Below are 8,201 nucleotides of genomic sequence, written 5' to 3' on the forward strand. Positions count from 1 at the left end.
TTTCATAGCATTTCCACCAGGGGTAGTTTCCATCTCAAGAAACCACTTTCTTTGCTCATCCTTAATAATCAACTCCTCATCCATTCAAGTTTGATCCTGAGATTGCCTCATTCCAGTCCCACATTCAAGCTTCACATTTAATTGTAGTTCTCTTGCTATATCCATTACATGTGCAGTTACTTCATCCGCTTCCTCCTCCTCTTAAGCCCCTCACAGTCATCCATGAGAGTTGGAATCAACTTCTTCCAAACTCCTATTTCTCTTGACATTTTCATCTTTCCCCCTGAATCACAAATGTTCTTACTAGCATCTAGAATGGCAAATTCTTTCTAGAGAGTTTTCAATCTATTTGCCCAGATCCATCAGAGGATTCACTATTTATGGCAGCTATAGCCTTATGAAATGTATTTTTTAAATCATAAGACTCAAAAGTCTTGATCCATGAGTTGTAGAATGGTTGTTGCATTAGCAGGCATGAAAACAACATTAATCTCATTGTCCATCTCCATCAGAGCTCTTGGTTGACCAGGATCATCGTCAATGAGCATAACATTTTGAAAGGAACATTTCTTTCTGAGCAGTGGTTCTCAACAATGAGCTTAAAGCATTCAGTAACCCATGTTGGTAAACAGATGTGCTGTCATACAGGCTTCATTTTTCCATTTACAGAGCACTGGCAGAATAGATTTAGCATAATTCCTAAGGGTCTTAGGATTTTTGGAATGGAAAATCAGCAATGGCTTCAACTTAAAGTCACCTAGGTGCATCAACCTCTAATGAGAGAGTCAGCCTGTTCTCTGAAGTTTTGGAAGCCAGGCATTGATTTCTCCTCTCTAGCTATGGAAGTCTTAGGTGGCATCTTTTTCCAAAAAGAGAGAAGGCTGTTTTATCTATATTGAAAATCTGTTGTTCAGTGTAACCAACTCCATTAATGATCTTAGCCAGATCCTCCAGATAACTTACTGCAGCTTCTACATCAGCATTTGCTGCTTCAACTTGCATTTCTATGTTATAGAGATGACTTCTTGTCTTCAAACTTATGAACCAACTTCTACTAGTTTCAAACCTTTCATCTGTAGCTTCCTCACCTCTCTCAGCCTTCATAGAATTGAAGAGAGCTGGGGCCTTGCTCCGGATTAGGCTTTGGCTTAAGAAAATATTGTAACTGGTATGATCTTCTCTCCAGACCACTGAAACTTTGTCCACATCAGTGATAAGGTTGTTTTGCTTTCTTATCATGTGTGTTTACTAGAGTAGTATCTTTAATTTCCTTCAAGAACTTTGGCTTTGCATTCACAGCTTGGCTAGTGATTTGCTGTGAAAGACCTAGCTTTCTGCCTAGCTCAGCTTTTGACATGCCTTCCTCATAGAACTTCATCATTTCTAGCTTTTGATTTGAGGTGAGAGATGTGTGACTTTTCCTTTCACTTGAACACTTAAAGTTAACTGTAGGGTTATTAACTGACCTAACTTCAATATTACTGTGTTTCAGGGAATAGAGAGACCTGAGGAGTAGGAGAGAGACAGGGGGACAGCAGATTGGTGGAGCAGTCACAATACATACCACATTTATCTATTAAGCTTGCCATCTTATATGGATGTGGTTCCCCCAAACAATTATAATAGCAATATTAAAAATTACTGATCATAGATCACCATAACAAATGTAGTAATAATGAAAAAGTTTGAAATATTGCTGGAATTATCAAAATATGACACCAAAACACGAAGTGAGAAATGTCAGGAAAATGGTGCCAATAGATTTGCTTAACACAGGGTTACTTAACCCTTCAGTTTGTAAAGAAAAACAAAAACAAAAACAAAAACAAAACAGTATCTGCAAAGTACAATAAGACAAGAAAAGCCTATATGTATCCATCATCCTTTTTAACTACTTCCATTTTTTTAGTTTGAGAAGTCTTGAAGAAGTGTGTGAGTATTACTCCCCTCCCTCCCCAATTCTGGTAGATCCTCAAGACATTGACTGTTCTACTCAGGTCAAGGCCCCCTTCCCAGCACCCTCAGCTTACCTCTCAAAAACCAATGATACCAACAAAACCAAACCAAGCTAAGCCAAATCCAACCAAACCAAGTCATATTATATGCAAATGAAATTGAACGAAACTCAAACATAACAAGTCTCAACATAAAAAGTCTCATAACAAGTTCCTCTGCTTACATTGGTGAACTGTTTGTGGACATTATTCCTATTCCCATATCTCTGGATGTATGAACTTTTGAATACCAATTTGAAAAGTTTCTTTGGGAATGGTTTTCTGTATTTTTGGAAACAGCCCTGGGTGTTTACCCAGAGCAACTCAAGGGAGACTACTTAGAGTGGTTACCTAGGAACCTGGTGAATATATTAGTAGAGATTTCTAGAGACTAACTCTAAACATCTATGTTAAACAGTCTTAGCAATTTAATGGTAGAGAAAATTCTGAAGGAGTTTTTTTTCCCTAGCAAAACTTCTGAGACATTTTTAGAATACTAGACAAATACCCCAATCCCTGATGAGGTTTTTTTTTTTTTTTTTAATTTTTAAAAATTTTTTTCAGAAGTGAAAATAAAAAAGGTTGAATAGATGGATTAGGTAAAAGTTGAAACTGAACATTTAGGGCATCTCAACTAGCACCAAATCAATTATATCACTTTTTTTTAATCCTTCACCTAAAAACCATCTGGGGCTGTCATGTAGACTCAGCCTCTAAGCACTGTCAAGAAGGAATTGTCCAGATTGTCAAGAACACATGCCTTATACCACTTATACAACACTTGTATAAAGAAGGCAACTTCTACAACAATGGGTAAAATTATATAGTGTTCAGGAAGTCCCTAAGTATGAATAGCTCTAGGATAATGTAAATGTTTATAAAGCACAGTCAGCAGTTAGAGATTTCACACCTTCTTCCACCAAACACCTAATTTATTTTTTTTCTTAATTTTTTTTTTTAAAGATTTTATCCATTCATTTGACACAGAGAGAGAGATCACAAGTAGGCAGAGAGGCAGGCAGAGAGAGGAGGGGAAGCAAGCTCCCTGCTGAGCAGAGAGCCGGATGTGGGGCTCGATCCCAGGACTCTGAGACCATGACCTGAGCCGAAGGCAGAGGCTCAACCCTCTGAGCCACCCAGGCACCCTCTTAAATTTTTTATATTACATTTTCAATGTCAGAACATTTTCAGGGAAAAGAATATATATTTTGTTCCTTTTCAGGTTTCAATAATCTTACCTATGTTTCTAGTTGCTTCTCTTTCATCCATCACAGATCTTCAGAAATGCAAAAATCATTAGAGATCTTTTCTTTCCTTATTACATAAGGAAGATGGAGGGATATGAGGGATTCCATGATGATTTCAGACTATAGAAATTATATTTTGGTTATTAGTAATTAGAGTCTTATAGCTCAATTTAATTCATGTATTTTGAGTGCTTCAGAGTTTCATTCATTTGATTAATCACTATACATGAGCTAACAAGCATGAAGACTATAGCTTCAGGCTTCATAAAATTTACCAGCTAATCTGACATGATAGATGATCGGGCATCCACGCATTCTAATCTAAAGGAAAGTTCTCAAAAATGGAGAAGATTCTAGGGGAAAAATAGGACTTTAATTTCCAGGTGTTTTTTTTTTTTTCCTCTCTCATATGATTTAAATATGGACTCAAATGTTTGTACTCATTCATAAAGTCTGTAATCATCTAAGGATGTTCATAAATCTTTATGGTGTTAATTCTATGTCATCTTTTGTTCTCTAGCATATTGTACCTCTACCCAAATATTTTTCAAAATTCTCAGTCACTCTTGTCTACACTGCATTTCTGAGGCCTAATTATTTTCCTGACTCATTCTAGATTCTTTGAGGCAATGAGCAGAGGGATATCCTATGTGTTAGGGCAATGTCTTTAAAGAATTAATTATAAAATAGCCTGTTCTAAAGATGCCCTGAGTTATGTGTTAAGACAATTTTATTTTGTTCTCATCTGAATGCAATCTTACAAAACCAAAATACTTCATTTGAGAGGAAAGCGATTGCAAAGGTGGATCTCTGACTTAGCTACTCATACATATGTTGTATTATTACTCAGGATAATATAGATGGTCATTTTAATGTGCATTTTCCAGTCATCAACACACTTTACAGAGCATAAGGCTGGGAAGTTAGAGCAGATGATTTCCAAATGCCATTGCAGTTTTGCCATGTGATGACATATAATTGTCACTATGTAGGTAAGCACGCTTACAGACACACTGAACAGATAACTAAAGCCATCACAGGCACAAATCTGAAAAAGAACCACCAACAATTTTGAGTTCCTTCACATTTAGAATTAGATGAATTATTCACCTCTTTTTATATATTATTTTAAATGTTATTTATTCACTCACAGAAAATGCCATAAACAGCTGGTCCATATTTTCCTTTTCGGTGATTTCCTTCAGTAACTGTGGAGAAGAGTTGGTATGAAATTAGAGTCCCTTGTTCTGTGGAAAATCATGTACTCAATGATTATGATGCTCCAAACTTGGATCGACAAACATGTAATCGTGGACTTTGGAGAGATGCTCTATAAAAGCCAGCTCACTTCTTTTCTTCTTCTCATTGCAAAAGCTTGTTTGGAATTTGTTTGTTTGGAATCTCTTTTTGTTTTTCTTCAGTGTTCCATTAAAACAGTCAGCAATTTCTTTCTTTCTTTCTTTCTTTCTTTCTTTCTTTCTTCCTTTCTTCTTTCTTTCTTTCTTTCTTTCTTTCTTTCTTTCTTTCTTTCTTTCTTTCTTTTCTTTTCTTTTCTTTTTCTTTTCTTTTCTTTTTCTTTTTTCTGAAGCTAATTAATGTTGTGATCATTAAACCATTATAATGAAGGCAAGTATACTTAAAAATTTCTCCATTTAAAATGTTTGGTTATACATGAGTGACAGAAGAGTATAAAACATATCTTAAAGAGCAAGAATAAAATATTCAGCAATATTAACTTTCATCTTAAACTAGTGGTAAATGGAACACTTGGCACCCTTCAGAAGTCCTGCAGGCTTTTTTGACCACGAGCAGTTTGGGCTTCTCAGCCTGGCTAAGAAACAGAGTCAGCCCGATGAAGATTGGAAAAAGAGCTTGAGGTCAGAGGTCGACACAGTGAGGGAGTTTGCTCTTTAAGAGGTTATCTGTGGATCTGCAAAGCCGAAGTATAATTGGGTTTTGTGATGTGATTTTAGTGTGTAATTGTATATGATCTTAGATAGTTTCAGAGACAAGCTTGGAAGATTTTTCCAGCCTGTTTCTGATAGCAATTTTAGGGATCATGTGCAATCTTGGATGGACAATTCAGAATGATCAAAAATAGCCATCAGTAGTGATACAGCAAGTACTCGATTCATTTTAATTATAATCAGCACATTGATCGTGACGTAATGTTTTCTTTCTTTTTAGGACATTGGGTTGGCTATGAAAATAAAGATATTTAGTTTTTATGATGGGTAGCAGCATAGCCAATTTTATATCATCATCATAGTTCTCAGTGTTTCAGAGTTTGAACTTTACTGAGGATTATTGAATCATTACAAGGAAAGAAAAAAGTTAGAGTGCTGCACTTGAATATCTAGGATTTTTTTGTGACTAAATTTGTCAAGTTTCTGATTCCTCAATATTCTAAACATGGGAAATAAACATTTCCTTATTGTTTTAGTTGTTTAGGGCTGCCTTGATTAAGCTGTCACTGCTGTCAGTTATGTTCTTATAAGCCTGGTTGGATCTATTTCATGTTAGGAAAAAGCTCAGATAAATCCGGGAAAGCTTAATGTTTATCCAATGTGAAAATAATTACTCAAAAGTGTTATTCTTAATCCAGATAATTAGAGTGAGGAAGGCAAGATCAGTGTCATTGTGAATTATGCCCCGGCAATTGACTCTTGGTCCTTGTAAGTTTCAGGTGAAGATGTGAATGGATAAAGGTTAGATTAAACATAATCCAAAGTAGCTGCAACCTTAATCTGTTATGATACAAGGATGATCACTTAAAAAGAGCTGGATTGTGGGATTGTTTCTGGTTGGATAAGATGCCGCTCAACTGGGACTAGTCTGAAAACATGCTTAGCACCATGTCACTGCAGCTGGGAGCACTTGTGCACGACTGCAGCCTGCCCCAACGGACAGGCGCTCCTGGGCTCAAGCTGCACGTTGGCGAATCCTCCCTTCACAGTATCTGGGCTTCACATTAACATGCCTTCCAGTGATCAGCGTGGAACAAGTATTTCCTGTGACCTCTGTGGCATCTCTTCTTGGTTGTCATAAGCATGGACTGGAAAGCTCCTAACACGCCGCTATAAAGTATGCAGTCTTTTACTACCTTCTACAATTAGAGGGCATATTTGTAATTGACCTTATTTTTGTTCTGTTTCAACTTAAAAAGTCTATTGGAAGTATGACTCTTTGAAGGTAATTCACAGTGTTTGTAGAACCAGTTATCTATGAAGCATTTTGAAAATAAAGTTAAGCCTTTCTAAATATTTCTGGGGAGTTAATTTTTTTGTTTTTTTTGGAAGTATTGGCAATGAGATCGAAAAGCCTTTCAAAGGCATGATGCAAAATTCAGCCATTTTTTAATTGAAAGGAAAAAAAAAAGTATTTGGAGTTTCATCTGTTTTTGTTAATAAATCTCAGAAATTTAATATATTTAATTTCTGAGTGGCTAAGTTGGTTTGCGTTCATACAGAAAATGGAATAAAAAATATTATTATGTGAAATCTTATTGCCTAAATTGAAATGCATTCTGTTTTATGACAAATGAATTTTAAATAGTGTTTGAACATTTAATGATTTATAATAGTTGTTTATTCCTCTCCCCAGTGAAACTGTGTTGTGCCACATTTATTGTTGCTAAATAGTTAAGAAAATAACTAATGCAATGTAAAAGATAATAATGTGAATTTGGGGGGCACCTGGGTGGCTCAATCAGTTAAATATCTGCCTTCGGCTCAGGTCATAATCTCAGGGTCCTGGTCTGGAGCCTCACATTGGGCTCCCTGCTCAGCAGAGAGTCTGCTTCTCCCTCTCTCTCCATCCCTCCTCCCTGCTCCTGCTCACTATCTTTCTGAAATAAATAAATAAAACCTTTAAAAAATAATGTGAATTTAAAAAGTGTGTTTAGCTTGACCCAGAATAAAGTTCTAAATGATTAGTTTGAATATTTTAATAAAGTATTAAGGTATTTTAATAAATATCACTCTGATCTATGAATGCATTTTAGCCTTCATTAAAATCCAAGTTTTGGGTGCCTGGGTGGCTCAGTGGGTTAAAGCCTCTGCCGTCGGCTCAGGTCATGATCTCAGGGTCCTGGGATCGAGCCCCATATCGGGTTCTCTGCTTAGCAGGGAGCCTGCTTCCTCCTCTCTCTCTGCCTGCCTCTCTGCCTACTTGTGATCTTTCCTCTGTCAAATAAATAAATAAAATTATTTATAAAATCCAAGTTTTCTTCATTGGAAACATGTTATCTTTTGATAAATATATAACATAATGTACTATAAATGTACCAGACATGTTTTCTAGCTACATTAATGACTTTCATATATGTAAAATTTGCTTTTCAAAAATTTTTTTCAAAGGCAATAAATATATATGTTGTGCATTTACCACCCACATTAAAGCACTTGTTCCATATTTTTACAAATTATGTAATAGTTTCTGAAATTATTTCACAAAATATTAAATTTATGCAACTGATGTTTTACCAAGGGCCTCTTACGTGCCAAACACCGGTCAGGCATGGTGACTACAGCACCGGACAAAAAACAAAGTCTCTGTTACAGACTTGTGAGCAAAGAAAGAAAGTAAGATGAAAAGTAAATACACAATAGGGAACAGCGTGGCAAATGCAATCAATCAAATGTACTTGGGGCAGAAACAGCCCTGACGCTTATATTGGCATCATAGTCCCTTTCCCTGTCCCTTGGGACAGGGTGAAAGAGTTTTCAGTCCATGGAAGTAAATTAAAATGCAATATAGTGTTTTTTAATAATTCATTTAGCAATAGATTATTTGTCCTTGTGAAAGAGTTAAATCCTCCCTCACTTGCAGAAAGAGAGAAGATTGTCATTGAACCTCCTAAGTACAAGTATTTAGATAAAACAACCCCCAGAGTTAAACTTAAACACAGGAAGTTTGGCTTTAGTAGAAGTCATGTAACCTAGCAGGACCTTACCCAAAG

The sequence above is a fragment of the Martes martes genome (genome assembly GCF_963455335.1).
Source record: "Martes martes genome assembly, chromosome: 2".
Lineage (NCBI taxonomy): Eukaryota > Metazoa > Chordata > Mammalia > Carnivora > Mustelidae > Martes > Martes martes.